The sequence below is a fragment of the Melospiza melodia genome, chromosome W, assembly GCF_035770615.1.
Source record: "Melospiza melodia melodia isolate bMelMel2 chromosome W, bMelMel2.pri, whole genome shotgun sequence".
NCBI classification, from domain to species: domain Eukaryota; kingdom Metazoa; phylum Chordata; class Aves; order Passeriformes; family Passerellidae; genus Melospiza; species Melospiza melodia.
In genome coordinates, this window is record NC_086225.1 from 32,827,299 (window position 1) to 32,847,099 (window position 19,801).

Below are 19,801 nucleotides of genomic sequence, written 5' to 3' on the forward strand. Positions count from 1 at the left end.
GGCAGATTGCAGGAGCCACTTCATACTATAAAAGCAGCCCGACTTGGCATTTGTTCCACTTTGGGACTGGGAACCATCCTGCATATTGTGGATTTTCAGGAGCCAGCCGGCCACTCCCAGCCACATGCCCTAAAAAACAAACCACGGCCCTTTTCTCTGGCAATCAATACTCAGCTGCCCCACTTCTGGATGGAAGATTGCAGGAGCCACTTGGTACTATCAAAGCAGCCCGACTTGGCACTGGTGCCACCTTGGGTCTGGGAACCATACTGCGTATCGTGGATTTTCAGGAGCCAGACGGACAGTCCCAGCTACAGGCCCTCAAACACAAACCACGGCCCTTTTCCCAAAGAAACAAAACACACCTGCCCCGCTTCTGTATGGCAGATTGCAGGAGCCACTTGGTACTATTAAAAAAGATAACTTGGCGCTGGTGGCACCTTGGGTCTGGGAACCATCCATCCTATAGTAGGTTTTCAGGAACCACCCGGACACTGCAGGCAATAGGCCCCCACACACAAACTTGAGCCCGTTTCCCTGGCAAGCAAAACTCACCTGCCCTGCATCTGGATGGCAGATTGCAGGAGCCACTTGGTAATATCAGACCAGCCCATCTTGGTACTGTTTTCACCTTGGGTCTGGGAACCATCCTGGCTATTGTTGATTGGCAGGAGCCTGCCGGCCACTCCCATCAACAGGCCTCCAAACACAAACCGCAGCCCTTTTCTCTGGCAAACAAAACTCGGCTGCCCCCCTTTTGCATGGCACAGTGTAGGAGCCACTTGGTACTATCAAACCAGCCCGACTTGGCACTGGTGCCACCTTGGGCCTGGGAACCATCATGCCTATAGTAGATTTTCAGGATCCAGCTGGCCACTCTCAGCCATAGGCCCCCAAACACAATCTAAGGCCCGTTTCCCGGGCAAAAAAAATTTAGCTGCCCCGCTCCTGGATGGGAGATTGCAGGAGCAACTTGGCACTTTCCAACCAGTCCGGCTTGGCACTGGAACCAACTTGGGTCTATGAAAACTCCCCCGTATCATGGATTTTAAGGAGCCAGCCAACCACTCTCAGCTAGAGTAACCCAAACACAAACCACGGCCCTTTTCCCTGGTAAACAAAACTCAGCTGCCCCACTTGTGGATGGGAGATTGCACCTGCCACTTGGGACTATAAAACCAGCCCGACCTGGCAGTGTTGCCACCTTGGGTCTGGGAACCATCCTGCGTATCATGGATTTACATGAGCCAGCCGGCTACTCCCTGCATCAGGCTGACAGAAAAAAACCTCGGCCCTTTTCCCAGGCAAGAAACAGTCACCCTCCTGGTACTGCAAGGCAGATTGCTGGAGCCACTTGGAACTGCCAAATCAGCCTGACATGGCAGTGTTGCTACCTTGGGTCTGGGAGCTATTCTGCATATCAAAGATTTTAAGGAGCCAGCCGGTCACCCTCAGCCACAGTTCTTGAAACACAAACCACGGCCCTTTCCCCTTGCAAACAAAACTCAGCTGCCCCACTTCTGGATGGCAGATTGCAGGAGGCACTTGGTACTATCAAACCAGCCCAACTTGGCACTGGTGCCACCTTGGGTCTGGGAACCATCCTGCCTATCGTGGATTGTCAGGAGCCAGCCGGCCACTCCCAGCCACAGGCCCCCCAAAAAAAACCATGGCCCTTTTCTTTGGCAAAAAAAACTCAGCTGCCCCGCTTGGGAATGGCAGATTGCACGAGCCACTTGGTACTATCAAACCAGCCTGACTTGGCACTGGTGCCACTTTCGGTTTGGGAAACATCCTGCCTATCGTAGATTTTCAGGAGCCAGCCGTCCACTCCCAGCCATCGGCGCCCAAAAAAAAACCCCAGGCCTTTTCCCTGGCAAAAAAAAATCACCTGCCCCTCTTCAGGATGGCAGGCTGCAGGAGGCACTTTGTAATGTCAAACAAGCGCGACTTGGCACTGGTGCCACCTTGGGTCTGGAAACCATCTTCTATCGTAGGTTTTCACGAACCAGCAGGACACTGCAGGCAATTTTCCCCCAGAGACAAACCTTGGCGCGTTTCCCTGGCAAACAAAACTCGCCTAACCAACTTCTGGATGGCAGATTGATAGAGCCACTTGGTACAATCAAACCAGCCTGACTAGGCACTGGTGCCACATTGGGTTATGAACCATCCTGCATATCGTGGATTTTCAGGAGCCAGCCGGCCACTCCCAGCCACAGAGCCCAAACACAAACCACGGCGCGTTACTCTGGCAAACAAAACTCAACTGCCCCTCTTCTGGATTGCCGATATCAGGAGACACTTGGTACTATCAAACCAGCCCATCTTGGTACTGGTGCCACAATGGGTCTGGCAACCATCCTGCGTAACGTGGATTTTCAGGAGACAGCCGGCCGCTCCCAGCCACAGGCTCCCCAACACAAACCACAGCCCTTTTCCCTGGCAAACAAAACTCAGCTGCCCCGCTTCTGGATGGCAGATTGCAGGAGGCACTTGGTACTATCAAACCAGCCCAACTTGGCCCTGGTGCCACCTTAGGTCTGGGAACCATCCTGCCTAACGTGCATTGTCAGGAGCCTGCCGGCCACTCCAAGCCATATGCAATCAAACACAAACCACGGCCCTTTTCTCTGGCTAAAAAAACTCATCTGCCCCGCTTCTGTATGGCAGATTGCTGGAGCCACTTGGTACTGCCAAATGAGCCTGACTTGGCAGTGTTGCCATCTTGGGTCTGGGAGCCATCCTGCATATCAAAGATTTTTAGGAGCAAGCCGGCCATCCTCAGCCACAGTTCTTGAAACAAAACCACAGTCCTTTTCCCTTCCAAAAAAAACTCAGCTGCCCAGCTTCTGCATGGAAGATTGCAGGAGCCAGTTGGTACTATTTAAAAAGATTACTTGGCGCTGGTGCCACCTTGGGTCTGCGAAACCATCTTCCGTATCGTGGTTTTTCAGGGGCCAGCCGGCCACTCCCAGCCATAGGCGCCCAAACACAAACCACGGCGCTTTTCCCTGGCAAAAAAAACTTACATACCCCTCTTCTGGTTGCAGATTGCCGGAGGACCTTAGTAATATCAAACCAGCCGGACTTGGCACTGGTGCCACCATGGGTCTGGGAACCATTCTGCGTATCGTAGATTTTCAGGAACCCTCGGACACTGAAGGCAATTGGCCCCCAGAGACAAACATCGGCCCTTTTCCCTAGTAAAAAAATCATCTGCCCCGCTTCTGTTTGGAAGATTGCAGGAGCCACTTGGTACTATCGAACCAGCCGGACTTGGCACTGGTGCCACCTTGGGTCTGGGAACAATCCTGACTATCGTGGACTGTCAGGAGCCTGCCGGCCACTCCCAGCCACAGGCCCACAATCAGGAACCACGGCCCCTTTCCCTTGAAAAGAAAACTCAGCTGCCCCGCTTCTGGATGGCAGATTGCAGGAGACACTAGGTACTATCAAACCAGCCCGACTTGGCACTGATGCCGCCTCGGGTCTGGGAACCATCCTGCGTAAACTGCATTTTAAGGAGCCAGCAGGCCACTCTGAGCCACAGTCCCCCAAACACAATCCACGGCCCTTTTTTCTTTCAAACAAAACTCACCTGCCCTGTTTGTGGATGGCAGATTGCAGGGGCCACTTGGGAGTATCAAACCAAGCTCACTTGGCACTGGTGCCACCTTGGGTCTGGGAACCAGCCTGCATATCGAGGATTTTCAGGAGCCAGCCGGCCACTCTCAGCCACAGGCCCCCAAACACAAACCTCGGCCCGTTTCCGTGGCAAACAAAACTCACGTGCCCCGCTTCTGAATGGCAGATTTCAGCAGCCACTTGGTACTACAAAACCAGCCTCATTTAGCACTGGTGCCAACTTAGGTCTGGGAACCATCCTGCGTATGTTGGATTTTCAGGGTCCAGCCGGCAACTCCCAGCCGCAAGCCCTCAAACACAAACCACGGCCCTCTCCCTTGCAAACAAAACGCAGCTGCCCTGCTTCTGGATGGCAGATTGCAGGAGCCACTTGGTAGTATAAAACCAGCCCGTCTTGGTACTGGTGCCACCTTTGGTCTGGGAACCATCCTGCGTATTGTGGATTTTCAGGAACCAGCCGGCCACTCCCAGCCACAGGACCTAAAACACAAACAACAGCCCATTACTCTGGCAAATAAAACTCACCTGCCCCGTTTCTTGAAAGCATATTGCAGGACCCACACCCTGCCAAAGGCCCCCAAACAAAAAGAAAGGCCCTTTTCCCTGGCAAACAAAACTCTGCTGCCCCGCTTCTGGATGGCATATTGCAGGAGCCACTTGTTACTACAGAACCAGTTCGATTTAGCACTGGTTCCACCTTGCGTCTGGGAGCCATCCTGTGTACCGTGGATTTTAAGGGTCTAGCCAGCCACTCCAAGCCACAGGCCCTCAAAAACAAACCACTGCCCTTTTCCCTTGCAAACAAAATTCAGCTGCCCCACTTCTAGAGGGCAGATTTCAGGAGCCACTTGGTACTATAAAACAAGCCCGACTTGACACTGGTGCCACCATGGGTCTGGGAACCATCCTGCCTATCGCAGATTTTCAGGAACCATCCGGACACTGCAGGCCATAAGTACCCAGAGACAGACCTTGGCCCGTTTCCTTGGAAAATAAAACTCACCTACCCCACTTCTGGATAGCAGATAGCAGGAGCCACTTGGTATTATAAACCAGCCCGTCTTGGTACTGGTGACACAGTGGGTCTGGCAACCATCCTTCATAACGTGGATTTTCAGGAGACAGCCGGCCACTTCAACCAAAGTCTCCCAAACACAAACCACGGCCATTTTCCCTGGCAAACAAAACTCAGCTGCCTTGTTCCTGGATGGCAGATTGCAGGAGCAACTTGGTACTATCAAACCAGCCCGACTTGGCACTGGTGCCACCATGGGTCTGGGAACCATCCTGCCTATCGTAGATTTTCATGAGCCAGCCGGCGACTCCAAGCCACAGGCCCCCAAGCACAAACCACGGCCCTTTTCCCTGGCAAACACAATTCAGCTGCCCCGCTTCCTGATGGCAGATTGCAGGAGCGACGTAGAACTATCAAACCAGCCGGACTTGGAACTGGTGCCACCTTGGGTCTGGGGACAATCCTGCGTATCGTGGATTTTCAGGAGCCAGCAGGCCGCTACTAGCCACAGGCCCCCAAACGTAAACGACGGCCCTTATCTCTGGCATACAAACTCAGCTGCCCCGCTTCAGGATGGCAGATTGCAGGCCCCACTTGGTACTACCAAATCAGCTTGACTTGGCAGCGGTGCCACCTTGGGTCTGGAAACCATCCTGCCTATTGTGGATTTTAAGGAGCCAGCCGGTCACTCCCAGCCACAGGCTCCAAACACAAACCACGGCCCTTTTCCCTGGCAAACAAAACTCAGCTGCCCCGCTTCCTGATAGGAGATTGCTGGAGCCACTTGGTACTATCAAAGCAGCCTGACTTGGCACTGGTGCCACCTTGCGTCTGCGAAACCATCTTGCGTATCGTGGATTTTCAGGGGCCAACCGGCCACTCCCTGACACAGGCTGCCAAAAAAAAACTCGGCCCTTTTCCCTGGAAAACAAAAGTTACCTGGCCCCCTTCTGGATGGCAGATTGCTGGAGCCACTTGGAACTGCCAAATAAACCAGACTTGGCAGTGTTGCCCCTTTGGGTCTCGGAGCCATCCTCCATATAAAAGATTTGTAAGAGCCAGTGGGCCACTCTCAGCCAAAGGCCCCGAATGAAAAACCATGGCCCTTTCCCCTTGCAAACAAAACTCACCTGCCCTGCTTCTGGATAGCAGACTGCAGGAGCCAGTTTGTACGTTCAAAGCAGCCGGACTTGGCAGTGGTGCCATGTTGGGTCTGGGAAGCATCCTGCGTATCGTGGCTTTTCAGGAGGCAGCCGGCCACTCCCAGCCACAGGCCCTCAAACACAAACCACGGCCCTTTTCCCTGGCAAACAAAACTCAGCTGCCCTGCTTCTGGATGGCAGATTGCAGGAGCCCCTTGATACTATCAAACCAGCCCAACTTGGCACTGGTCTCTATTGGTCCCCATTGAAATCGCAAGACTGCCTTTCCCTTCCCTAAAGGAAATTTCATTTCCCTTCAGGAAGGGAAAGGGAATCTTGCGATGCTGAAAAGAAAGCCATACAAACACGCTGGAAAGGAGATAGGATGAAATGAAATGCAATTGAAAAAACCAGAAAATCGGGAATTTTTGTGCCCTCAAAAAATGGTGTGTGAGGAAATGAGCTGCATTGGAAAGGATCAACACATGCCAAAAATAAGCTCACATATTTTGCAAAAGCAGGGGCAAATGTCAAGGAGGGAGAAAAAACTTAGCGGGCAAGATATGTGGGACATGGCATGGATACATGGAAAAAAAGAAAACAAGAAAAAAATGCTTCCCTAAGTCAAAGCCATCAAAAGGCATGGCATGCAATCAAGGGCAGGGACAAGCACCAAAGATTCTTCTATTGGTCCCCATTGAAATCGCAAGATTTTCCTTCCCCTCCTGAAAGGAAAGATCAGGAAGGGAAAGGGAATCTTGCGACCCTGAAAAGAAAGCCTTACAAACACCCTGGAAAGGAGATAGGATCAAATGAAATGCAATTGAAAAAAACCAGAAAATCGGGAATTTTTGCGCCTTCAAAAAATGGCCTGTGAGGAAATGAGCTGCACCGCAAAAGACCAACACATGCCAAAGCTAAGCTCACCGATGTTGTTGGTTTTCGTTGGAGGTCCTGTGGCAGGGAGTTGCCAGCTGGTTCCTGATTATCTACGATACGCAGGATGGTTCCCAGACACAAGGTATCAACACTGACAAGTCGGGCTGGTTTTATAGCACCAAGTGCCTCCTGCAATCTGCCATCCAGAAGCGGGGCAGGTGAGTTTTGTTTTTAAGGCAAAGTGACCGTGGTTTGTGTTTGGGGGTCTGTGGCTGAGAGTGGCCGGCTGGCTCCTAAAAATCCACGATACGCGAGAGTGTTCCTAGACGCAAGGTGGCACCATTGCCAAGTCAGGCTGATTTGACAGTACCAAGTGGCTCCTCATATCTGCCATCCAGAAGCGGGGCAGGTGAGTTTTGTTTGCCAGGGAAAAGGGACGTGGTTTTCGTGGCAGGTCCTGTGGCAGGGAGTTGCAAGCTGGCCCCTGAAAATCGACGATTCGCAGGATGGTTCCCAAACCCATGGTGGCACCAGTGCCAAGTCAGGCTTTTGTGATAGTACCAAGTGTCTCCTGCAGTCTGCCATCCAGAAGCTGGGCAGGTGAGTTTTGTTTTCCAGGGAAACAGGCCGAGGTTTGTTTTGGAAGGCATATGGCCGCGAGGGCCTGCTGGCTCCTGAAAATCCACGATATGCAGGATGGTTCCGAGGCCAAATGGGGCACCAGTGTGCAGTCAGGCTTTTGTGATAGTACCCAGTGGCTCCTGAAATCTTCCATCCAGACGCTGGGCAGGTGAGTTTTGTTTGCCCGAAAATAGGGCCGTTGTTTGTGTTGGAAGCCTGTGGCTGAGAGTGGCCGGCTGATTCCTGAAAATCCACGATACGCAGGATGGTTCAAAGACCCAAGGTGGCACCAGTGCCTACTCAGGCATGTTTGATAGTACCAAGTGGCTCCTGCCATCTGCCATCCAGAAGCGGGGCAGTTGAGTTCTGTTTGCCAGGGAAAATGCCCCTAATTTGTGTTGGAGGGCCTATTGCTGGGGGTGGCCGGCTCGCCCCTAAAAATCCATGATATGCAGGATGGTTCCGAGACCCAAGTTGGCACCAGCGTCCAGTAAGGCTATTTTGCTAGTCCCAAGTGGCTCCTGCAATCTGCCATCCAGACGCTTGGAAGGTGAGTTTTATTTTCCTGGGGAAATGGCCGTTGTTTTTGTTTGAACCCTGTGGCTGAGAGTGGCCCGCTGGTTCCTGAAAATCCGCGATACGCAGAATGGTTCCCAGAGCCAAGGTTGCACCAGTGCCAAGTCGGGATGGTTTTATAGTACGATGTGGCTCCTGCAATCTGCCATCCAGAAGCGGGGCAGTTGAGTTTTTTTTTCCAGGGAAATGTGACGTGATTGTTGTTGGAGGGCCTGTGGCTGGATTTGGGCGGCTGGCTCCTGAAAATCCACAATACGCAGGATGGTTCCCAGAGCAAAGGTGGCCAAGTCGGGTTGGTTTGATAGTACCAAGTGCCTCATGTAATCTGCCATCCGGAAGAGGGGTGGTGAGTTTGGTTTCCAGAGAAAAGGGTTGTAGTTTGAGTTTGGGGGCCTGTGGCTCAGAGTGGCCGGCTGGATCCTGAAAATCCACAATACGCAGGATGGTTTACAGACCCAAGGTGGAAACAGTGCTAAGTCAGGCTGGTTTGATAGGACCAAGTGTCTCCTGAAATCTTCCATCCAGAAGCGGGGCAGTTGAGTTTTGCTTGCTAGGGAAACAGGCCCAGATTTGTGACTAGGGGCCTGTTTCCTGCAGTGTCCGAATGGTTCCTGGAAATCTACGATAGACAGGATGGTTCCCAGACCCAAGATGGCACCACAGCCATATCGAGCTGGTTTTTGCTAACAAGTGCCTCCTGAAATCTGCTATGCAGAATCCGGGCAGGTGAGTTTTGTTTGCCAGGGAAAGGGGCCTTGTTTTTTCTGGGCGCCTGTGGCAGTGAGTGGCCGGCTGGCTCCTGAAAATCTACGATAGGCAGGATGGTTCCCAGACCCAAGGTGGCACCTGTGCCAAGTTGGGCTGGTTTGATAGTACAAAGTGGCTCCTGCAATCTGCCATCCAGAAACGGGGCAGGTGAGTTTTTTTTGCCAGAGAAAGGGGCCGTGGTTTGTGTTTGAGGGCCTGTGGCTGGGAGTGGCCGGCTGGACCCTGAAAATACACAATACGCATGATGTTCCCCAGACCCAAGGTGGCACCTGTGCCAAATCGGGCTGGTTTGATATTACCAAGTGCCTCCTGCAATCTGCCATGCAGAAGCGCGCAGCTGAGTTTGGTTTGTCAGGGAAAGGGCCTTTTTTTTGGGGGGGCCTATGGCAAGAAGTGGCTTGCTGGCGCCTTAAAATCCAGTATTCGCAGGATGTTTGTTAGACCCTTGTTGGCACCAGTGCCAAGTCGGGCTGGTTTTATAGTACCAAGTGCCTACTGCAATCTGCCATCCAGAAGCGGGGAAGCTGAGTTTTGTTTGCCAGGGGAAAGGGCCGTGGTTTGTGCTTGGTGGCCTGTTGCTGGGAGTGGCCGGCTGGCTCCTGAAAATCTATGATATGCAGGACGGGTCCCAGACCTATGTTGGCACCAGTGCCAAGTCAGGCTGGTTTGATAGTACCAAGTGGCTCCTGCGATCTTCCATCCAGAAGCGGGGCAGGTGAGTTTTGCTTGCCAGGGAAACGGGCCCAGGTTTGTGTCTGGGGGCCTATTGCGTGGTGTGTCCGGATCGTTCCTGAAAATTTACGTTAGGCAGGATGGTTTCCAGACCCAAGCTGGCACCAGTGCCAAGTCGGGCTGGTTTGATAGCACCAAGGGCCTCCTGCAATCTGCCATCAAGAAGTGGGGAAGTGAGCTTTGTCTGTAAGGGAAAAGGGCCGTGGTTTTTTTTTTGGGGCCTGTGTTTGGGAATGGCCGGCTGGACCCTGAAAATCCACGATTCGCAGGATGGTTCCCAGACCCAAGGTGACACCAGTGCCAAATTAGGCTGGTTTTGTAGTACCAAGTGACTCCTGAAATATGCCATCAAGAAGCGGGGCAGGTTACTTTTTTTGCCAGAGAAAGGGGCCGTGGTTTTTGTTTGAGGGCCTGTGTCTGGGAGGGGCCGGCTGGCTCCTGAAAATCAACAATACGCAGTATGGTTCCCAGACCCACGGTGGCACCAGTGCCAAGTCAGGCTGGTTTGATAGTACAAAGTGGCTCCTGCAATCTGCCATCCAGAAGTGGGTCAGTTGAGTTTTTCTTGCCAGGGAAACGGGCCCAGGGTGTTTTCTGGGGGCCTATTGCCTGCAGTGTCCGGATCGTTCCTGAAAACCTACGTTAGGCAGGATGGTTTCCAGACCCAAGGTGGCACCAGCGCCAAGTCGGGTTGGTTTGATAGTACCAAGTGCCACCTGAAATATGCCATCCAGAAGCGGGGCAGGTTACTTTTATTGCCAGGGAAACAAGCCGAAGTTTGTGTTTGGGGGCCTATGGCTGGGAGTGGCTGGCTGGCTCCTGAAAATCCACGATACGCAGGATAGTTCCCAGACCGAAGTTGGCACCAGCGTACAGTCAGGCTGGTTTCTTATTACCAAGTGTCTCATGCAATCTGCCATCCAGAAAAGGGGAAGGTGAGTTTTGTTTGCCAGGGAAACTGACCGAGGTTTTGGTCTGGGTGCCTATGGTCTGCAGTGTGCGCCTGCTTCCTGAAAATCTACAATACGCAGGATGGTTCCCAGACCCAAGGTGGCACCAGTGCCAAGTCTGGTTGGTTTGATAGTACCAAGTGCCTCCTGCAATCTGCCATCCAGAAGAGGGGCTGGTGAGTTTGGTTTCCAGAGAAAAGTGCCGTGGTTTGAGTTTGGGGGCCTGCGGCTCGGAGTGGCCGGCTGGATCCTGAAAATCAACAATACGCAGTATGGTTACCAGACCCTTGTTGGCACCAGTGCCAAATCAGGCTGGTTATATATTACCAAGTCCCTCCTTCAATCTGCCATCCAGAAGCCTGCAGCTGAGTTTGGTTTGTAAGGGAAAAGGGCCTTTGTTTTTTTTGGGGGCCTGTGGCAACAAGTGGCTGGCTGGCTCCTTAAAATCCAGGATTCGCAGGATGTTTGTTAGACCCAAGGTGGCACCAGTGCCAAGTCGGGCTGGTGTGATAGTACCAAGTGCCTCCTGCAATCTGCCATCCAGACGCGGGACAGCTGAGTTTTGTTTGCCAGGGGAAAGGGCCGTGGTTTGTGCCTGGGGGCCTGTGCCTGCGAGTAGCCGACTGGCTCCTGAAAATCCACAATACGCAGGAGGGTTCCCAGACCCAAGGTGGCACCAGTGCCAAGTCGGGCTGGTTTGATTGTACCAAGTAGCTCCTGCAATCTGCCCTCCAGAAGCAGGCAGGTGAGTTGTGTTTGCAAGGGAAAAGGGCTGTGGTTTGTGTTTAGGGGCCTGTGGCTGGGTGTGGCCGGCTGGCTCCTGAAAATCTCCGATATGCAGGACGGGTCCCAGACCTATGTTGGCACCAATGCAAAATCGGGCTGGATTTATAGTACCAAGTGGCTCCTGCAATCTGCCATCCAGAAGCGGGGCAGATGAGTTTTGTTTGAGAAATAAAAGGGCCGTGGTTTGTGTTTGGGGGCCAGTGGCTGGGAGTGGCCATCTGGCTCCTGAAAATCCACGATACGCAGGATGGTTCCTAGACCCGAGGTGGCACCAGTGCAAAGTCGGGCTAGTTTGATACGACCAAGAGTCTCCTGCAATCTGCCATCCGGAAGCGGGGCAGGTGAGTTTTTTTTGCCAAAGAAAGTGGCAGAGTTTTTTTGTTTGGATGCCTATGGTCTGCAGTGTCCGGCTGGTTCCTGAAAATCTACGATAGGCAGGAAGGTTCCCAGACCCAAGGTGGCTCCACTGCCAAGTAGGGCTGGTTTTACAGTACCAAGTGGCTCCTGCGATCTGCCATCCAGAAGCGGAGCAGGTTAGTTTTGTTTGACAGAGAAAGGGGCCGTGGTTTGTGTTTGGGGGCCTGCGGCTAGGAGTGGCTGGCTGGCTCCTGAAAATCCACGATACGCAGGATGGTTTCCAGACCCAAGGTGGCACCAGTGCAATATCGGGCTGGTTTTATACTATCAAGTGGTTCTTGAAATCTGCCATCCAGAAGCGGGGCAGGTGAGTTTTGTTTCCCAGTGAAAAAGGCCGTGGTTTGTGTTTGGATGCCTGTGATTGGGAGTGGATTGCTGGCTCCTGAAAATCAACGATACGCAGGATGGTTCCCAGACACAAGGTGGAACCAGTGCCTGGTCAGGCTGGTTTGATAGCACCCAGTGCCTCCTGCAATCTGCCATCAAGAATTAGCTTCTGGATGGTAGATTGCAGGACACACTTGGCACCTTTAAACCAGCCCGGCTTGACACTGTTGCCAACTTGGGTCTGGGAACTATCCTGCCTATTGTAGATTATAAAAAACCAGCCGGCCACCACCGCCCATAGGCCCGCAGAAGAGAACCTGGTCCTGTTTCCTTGGCAAACCAAACTCACCTGCCCCTCTTCTGGATGACAGTTTGCAGGAGGCACATGGTACATCTGGATGACAGATTGCAGGAGGCACTTGGTACTATCAAACCAGCCCGACTTGGCACTGGTGCCAACTTTTGTCTGGGAACCAGCCTGCATATCGAGGACTTTCAGGAGCCGGCTGGCCACTCTCAGCCGCAGGCCCCCAAATACAAACCTCGGCCCGTTTCCCAGGCAAACAAAACTCACCTGCTCCGCTTCTGGATGGCAGATTGCAGGAGCCACTTGGTCCTATCAAACAAGCCCGTCTTGGTACTGGTGCCACCTTGGGTCTGGGAACCATCCTGCGGAAGCTTTTTTAGACAATATTTCTTTTCTTCCTTCCAAACACTTGGCAGACCTCCGTGCAACGTCTAGAACACGATGGGAGTTGTTTTCTGTGCTGGCACAGTTTTTCCTAGCCAGACATAGTGGAAAAGCTTTCTGCTAAGATGAAGACTACAAAAGACGCTAAACACGAAAGTACGATTCTCTCCCAAGCTAAAAGCCGATGCCGGGTGTCTTTCGGCAGAAGCAAGGCTAAGGAGAGCACTGTGACCGGCACAATCGTCTTTGCGCCAAGTAGCCGCTTATTCGCCTCCGGGAGCCAGAGAGGGCAGCAGCTTCAAGCAGGTGAAGAAGGAAGCTGTACAACACTGGGATTGTGTGCGCAGCTTGCCAACTGATAGAAAACAGTACCTTTGCACTCTCCTGACTTTTCCAATCACATGAACATTCGATTGGAAGCTTTTTTGGACAACTTTTTTTTTCTTCCTGCCAAACACTTGGCAGACCTCCGTGCAACGTCTAGAACACGATGGGAGTTGTTTTCTGTGCTGGCACAGTTTTTCCTAGCCAGACATAGTGGAAAAGCTTTCTGCTAAGATGTAGACGACAAGAGAGGCTAGGGACTGCATTTAAGCAAAGCACCAATCTTCAAAAAAGGCAATTAGGGGGACTCGCAATAGTACAAACCAGCCAGCATCTTTTTTATCCCCAGGAAGTTGATAAAGAAGCTCTTCCTGGAAAACCTTGCCAGGCACATGAGAGATGACAAAATAATGTAGTTCGCATTATTTTTCAGGGGAATTTCATGCTGAACATCACTTTAAACCCCTCTGATGAATCAACTTGACTGGTAGATGAAGGGAATATTATCTGCCTGGGCTTCAGGGAGGTTTTTGACATATCTCTACATGGCAGCACACATACATATGGAAGCAATAGTGCAAAGGGGAGGGAATCAGTGTCTTTTCAGTGATGCTGAGTGAAAAGACAAGAGGCAGTGGGCACACACTGAAATACAGGAGATTGCCTTTGAACATCAGTAAATGATTCTTTACTGTGAGGGTGACTGAACCACGGCACAGACTGCCCAGAAAGATTGTGGAGCCTGGATCTTTGAAGACATTAAAAGTACACCCAGATAGAATCCTGGGCAAGAGGCTCTAGGTATCCTGGTTTAGGCAGGGGGGTTGGGCCTGGTTAGCCCCACCAACCCCTTCCACTCTCATTCATTCAGTGCTAGTGAATTCTCTTCAAGATGCATTTCAAGCACTGGCATGACAAAGTTCTGTGCAGACAGAGATCCAAATGGACATGGCATCTAAGTTCCTTAAGCAGTGTTCAAGAAGAATGTAAAACTCTGGCACAAGTGTCTCTTCCCTAACTGAATCCCTTTCATGGGAAAATTCCCAGCTCTAGAAAGATCTTCTGATACGCATGCTTAAGACTGACACTGGCTGAGCAAATTTCTCCCTACGTGTATCTAAGACCAGTTAGGATCTTCACCCAAAGTGCTGTCAACATAGTCACAGAATTCCTATTGTTAAGAAGTGACAACTTCCATCAGAATGGCAACTATTGGTCCACAAAATGGATGAATGGATGGGAATTATGTACTTGGGTTAAAAACAAAAATAAAGAGTTGGTCTTTATTTATCAATTTCATTGCAATATTGATAAGGGAAGAAAAAGACCTAAGTCCTTGACTTTCTGAACTCGAGGAAAGATTTTAAAAATTCCTTGTAAAAATGTGTGATCACAATCAGACTATTGAAACCATTTTAGTTGGGAACAAAGTTCCAAAATTGTCTAGATAGTGGCAAAGAAGCCAAGAAAATAGGAAAGAAAAAAAAAGAGAGCAAAAGAGTCAGCTTCAGTGTACAAGCTCGTTCTAGAAGTAGTCTGCTGGGAAAAGGAACCCCCAGCTGAATTTCCAATGTATTCCTGCGCTTGATTCAGTAACTGGTCAATGTAAAAACCAATCCTTTTGTACAACTTCTTCCAGCAACAAAAACTCCAACAGGTTGACACTACCATCATGTCTGTTCCAGACATATTTAAAAGAGAAATGATGATTTTCTTGAAAACCTACTTGCATAAAAGTTGCAAGATGGTGGAGGGATTCCCACATCCTCCTTCCTCCATCTGGCTTGAAAGTATATTTGATAAAATATGCAACAAAGCACATGATTTAAAAGGGAGAGTCAAATGGATGATTTGGGAATTGATCTCTTGTTGATAGGAAACTTCATATCCACTCTGTGTGACCTTTTTAAAACAAAATGTGGAGCTGAGGCATGAATCTGCCACAACAATTGTAAAGCCAACATACACACTCCCCTTCACATGCCCCCCCTTCCACACACACCTAGGCACACACAGAGATCAGCATAGCAGATCATGAACACCTTGGAAAAGACTGAAATGCTAAATGCCTCTCTTGATGGGCAAAAGAGCTGGTGCAGTAATTCAAATGCCTGGTACAAAAATTCTGTTTGATATTTAGCTCCTATTTAAAACACAGCTTTTCATTTCATTCTATTTACAGAATATTTTCATTTCATTTTTTTCTTTAAAATTACTTAGTTCTCACCTGTTGTATGTCTAGGAATATTTTCTTCCAAAAATAGAAAAAAATAGATGATATCTTTTCAGCAGAAAACATTGTTTGATACAATTTTAAACCATCATGATATGGAAGAATTGTTCTGTCCCTCTCTAAGGTGGAAGAAGCATTTGGATCACAGATCATCTACAATGAAATACTTGACATGTTTAAGATGCTTTCAATCAAATTTGATCGTCAATTGCTTATTCGTTGTAAACAGTAATTTTTCAGTGAAGGGAAAGTGTGTGTGGTATATCTACATGATGTGTTCAAAGCCAGTTCCTACTAATGGCCAGGCTGAATTCCAGGAAATAATGTCCCGAATGATATTTTGCCGCCTTCTTTGGCACTTCATGAAATCTTACCATGATGAAGTGCTGAAACACAGAGATTTTCTCTTAGAGAGTGTCTCATGTTGTAACCCATCCCATGGATTTTATGCTGTAATTCTTATCTCTTTTAAAATTTGCTATCTTCTGTACAGTTTTCATGAAACTTTCTGTTACAGTAGTGAATATCACAGATAAATGTCACTTTGTACAACTTTGAATTTACCCCAAGAGCTGAGAGAAAACTTGCTCCCATAATTTGTTATGAACAAAAGTTTGGTTAATAGTTTTTTCTGTGAGAAAAAGTTGCTACTACTGCTGGGCTGCTGCCTTTGTTATTGTAATCACGGGTCGTTGTCGTTAATGGTGGTTTTTGTATTAGTAAAAGCCCTGGCTGGGGCGAGGTAATGGCCCTCCTCCTGGGTGGGGACCTTTCCCGAAGCTAAGTTTTACCTTTCTCAGAATAGGGAAGACACCTGAGAAGGTGGGGGGGGTTATGCAAAGTGACTCCAAGACCAATGCAGCATGGTCCTCCACTGTACTGAGAAGACCCCAAAAACAACGAGCCAAATAAGAGCTGAGAGACTGGAGTGATGTCTGGACGTCAGGAACCGAGTGCTGAGCCTGCAGAGACGCGGAACACCTTCGGACCCTCTCGCCCTGACCTTGGGAGTTGACCCCGGTGGTGAGACCAAGCTGACAGAGTGGGAGGGACACCATCTGACAGGGATCAGGAGGCCCTAAAGGCTCCCAAGAGGATCTGATCCCCAGCTCTGCCCCTGGTGGACAGAGCTGTGCATATCCTCCTCCTCTGAGTTGCCCTGGGAGAGACGACGGATGCTGCAGACCCGTCGAGCCGCCCAATCCTGAGCTGATCACTTTTAATAAAGGCATTAAAAAGGAGAAGAAGTCTCCTGGCCCTTGTTTATTTCAGCTGGGGCTCTTGTCCGGGATAGCCACGCCGCAAGAAGACTCAGGACTGGCCATCTTGGATCTTCAGAGGACAGCTGGCTACCAGGACGAAGAGGGACCGGCTCAGGACAGCGATGCAGAGGAGCACCGGACTGGTGAGAAACTCGGTGACGGGAGTGGGAGACGTGCGCAAGTGTGTGTGAGTGAGACGAGGGCTGGCAGCCGGACCTTTGAAGCGAGAGTGGACCCCTCAGTACTGCGGTTCCGGCTTTTTCGCGAGAAAACCGGCCAGGAACAGGGGGACGTGAGTGGAATTAGCGTGAGTGAAGTCGTCTCCCAAGGGGGAATAAAGGGACCCCCCACTCCGGGCGTGCAGATTGAATTACTGTGTATGAGTGGCACGCACCCCAAAGTCCTGACAAAGGGAGGTCAGGCACTTTTGTAAGTCTCAAGAAGGATTCAAGTAAGATTTGTCAGTCCCGAGAAGGATTCGGGTGTTTCACAAGCCCTGCAGGCAAAGTAAGTCCTGACAAAGGGAGTCAGGCACAAACCCCAGCGAAGGAGGCTGAGGTTTGCTTTTAAGTCCTCATACGGTGAAGCCTAAAAATTGGCGGGTTAGGCGAACTAAAAAATCAGGCAGTTGTTTTTCCTGACTGAGGGTGTCAGGCACGACCCGGATTTTTGGCCGAGGCTTCGTGTGTTCAAGTCCCGATGGATGTAAGACCTGACGCTGGGAAGTTGGGCAATCAAGAGATTGGGCAGTTGTTTCAGTATAAAGTCCTGAGCATCAGGCAGAAATTTGAAGTTCAGTGGAGGAGGCTGGAGCTCCTCAAAGAAGGTTTTTTTTGAAATTCCCGGTCAGTAGAGGCACCTTTGGGACTTTTTTATTGAGACCTTAAAAATGGGATGTTGTAATAGTAAAAAGACCGGCAAGAGACTGAGGTATATACATCCCAATAGTCCCTTAGGAGAACTGTTAGTCAAATGGGATTCTATAGAGGCCACGGAGGGATTAGATAAAGTGAAAATGATCCATTATTTTATGGAAGCGTGGCCAGAATTAGAGTTGCAAGGAGGATGGCCTTGGTGTGGGACAAAGGATAAGTGGATGTGCCAACAATTAAATAATTATCTGACAGCTCGAGGGGATACTGATCCTGAGCAATTATTGTATGTAGCTTGCTGGGTAAAGAGCGCTGTTGAGGATGAAGGGGTGTGAATTTTTAAGGTACAGAGGAAGAAAGAGGGGAATGAAGAGGGGATGATAGGACTAGTAAAAGATGGGACCCCCTGGATTATTTGCCTCCTTCTGCCCCTCCACTTTATAATCCTCTTCTTCAAGCACCTCAAATGGCAGGTCCGGTTCCTCCCCCGGCTGCCATCTCACTACCACCTGCTCAAATTCCTCCTTCTACCTCTTCAGCTTCCGCTATGATAAACCCAGTATCTCCTCCAGTTCCTTCTGCACCACCACAAGTGCCTACTCCACCTGCTGCATTCTCCACCCCTTCTCCAGCTCCGCTTAATATCTACTCAGGCTCTTCTCCCCCTCCTATTGCTGTCCCTTTACCTCCTCCTAGTTGGGACACAAATGCCTCCCCGCCCAGGAAACAGCTATCAGCAAATACACCTGCTGATGGGCAGAACATTCAGGGTAACCCAAAGAACCCACAAAGTAGTTTGGCATCTGAAGATGGGCCTTACTGTAGCACCAGATCCAAGACCTCCAAGGCAGAGAGACTCTTTCCCCTCAGAGAGGTTCCTATGGGAGGAGTAGCGGGAGGTGTTTGCTTTGTGAATGCTCCCCTAACTGCTTCTGAGGTGAGAGGATTCAAGAAAGAGTTGGGGCATTTAGTTGAGGACCCAGTGGGCATAGCCAATCAAGTGGATCAATTTCTAGGTCCAAATATCTACACTTGGGGGGAGATAAATTCCATCCTGAGTATATTATTTTCCCCAGAAGAGGTCCAGATGATAAGGGCGGCTGGCATAAAAATTTGGGAGAAAGATAACAGTCCAGGACCCCAGGTGCCAACAGGTGAACAGAAATTGCCACTAACGGAGCCCAACTGGAACCCTAATCAGGAAGAGGGGAGGAAGGCCATGAGGGAATATAGGTCTTTGATAATACGGGGGATCAAAGAGTCAGTTCCCAAAGGAACTAATACCCAATTGGCATTTGAGGGTGCACAAGAGAAGGATGAAGCTCCTGCTGCCTGGCTTAACCGCCTAAGGCGGAACTTTCAGTTGTACTCTAGAATAGACCCAGACACCCCAGAAGGTCAAATGCTGCTAAAAGTCCAATTTGTTACCAAATCTTGGCCTGATATACGGAGAAAACTAGAAAAGATGGAAGATTGGCAAGAGAAGGACATTAATGAGTTATTAAAAGAGGCATTGAAGGTGTATTTAAGGAGGGAGGAAGAAAAAGCAAAGGCCAAGGCTAAGATCATGGTTGCAGTAGCTAGAGAAAGTGCAGGGGGGGTGGGTCCACCATCAGGAGGAGGCAAGGATAGGCCAGTACTGTCAGGTACAAGAGGGATGGAGAGACCTCAAGTCCCTTTGAGAGGACGACAGTGTTATTACTGTGGGGAGGCAGGACACATCAGGAGGTTTTGTAAAAAGCTCAGTCTCGATGAGGCAATAGCCAAGGAACAGGACAATTTAGGAAGGATTCTTAAGGGGAAGGACTAGGGGTGTCAAGGGCTTTTTACTATAGGGGACCCGATGAAACATCTAGAAGAGCCCTTGGTAAATTTTGAAGTGGGACCCCTAAATGAGGAATTTGAATTTTTGGTTGATACAGGGGCAGATAAGTCCTGTCTCAACAAAATACCACAAGGTATGGAAATTGGGAGACAATTTTGTGAAGTATTGGGTGCAGAGGGGAGACCATTTAGAGCATCGGTGATTGAAGAAGTGAAAATAATTGGAAACTCAAGGCAATGTAAAGCTAATTTTCTTTATCTGCCTAACATAGAAAAAAGTTTGTTAGGAAGGGATCTGCAAGTCCATTTGGGGGTTGGGATTGTTCCAAGGGAAGGGAGGATGGTAGTACAAGTGATGAAGCTGTCTCAAGGAGATGTTGCAGAAATAAATCCTGAGGTATGGGCTGAGGGGGGAAAGAGAGGCTTATTAGACATTCCAGCGATAACAATAAAAATGCAGGATGATACCTCACCCATACAGGTTAAACAGTATCCGACTTCCCTAGAAGGAAAGAAGGGGCTTGCTATAGTCATCGAGCAACTGTTGCCGGAGGGAATTTTAGAACCCTGCATGTCACCACATAATACCCCTATACTGGCAGTTAAAAAGGCTGAAGGGAAATAGGCTGGTACAAGATTTGAGGGAAGTCAACAAAAGAACCATTGCCAGACATCCAGTTGTGCCCAACCCATATAGTCTCCTAAGCAGAATTCCAAGAGAACATGCTTGGTTC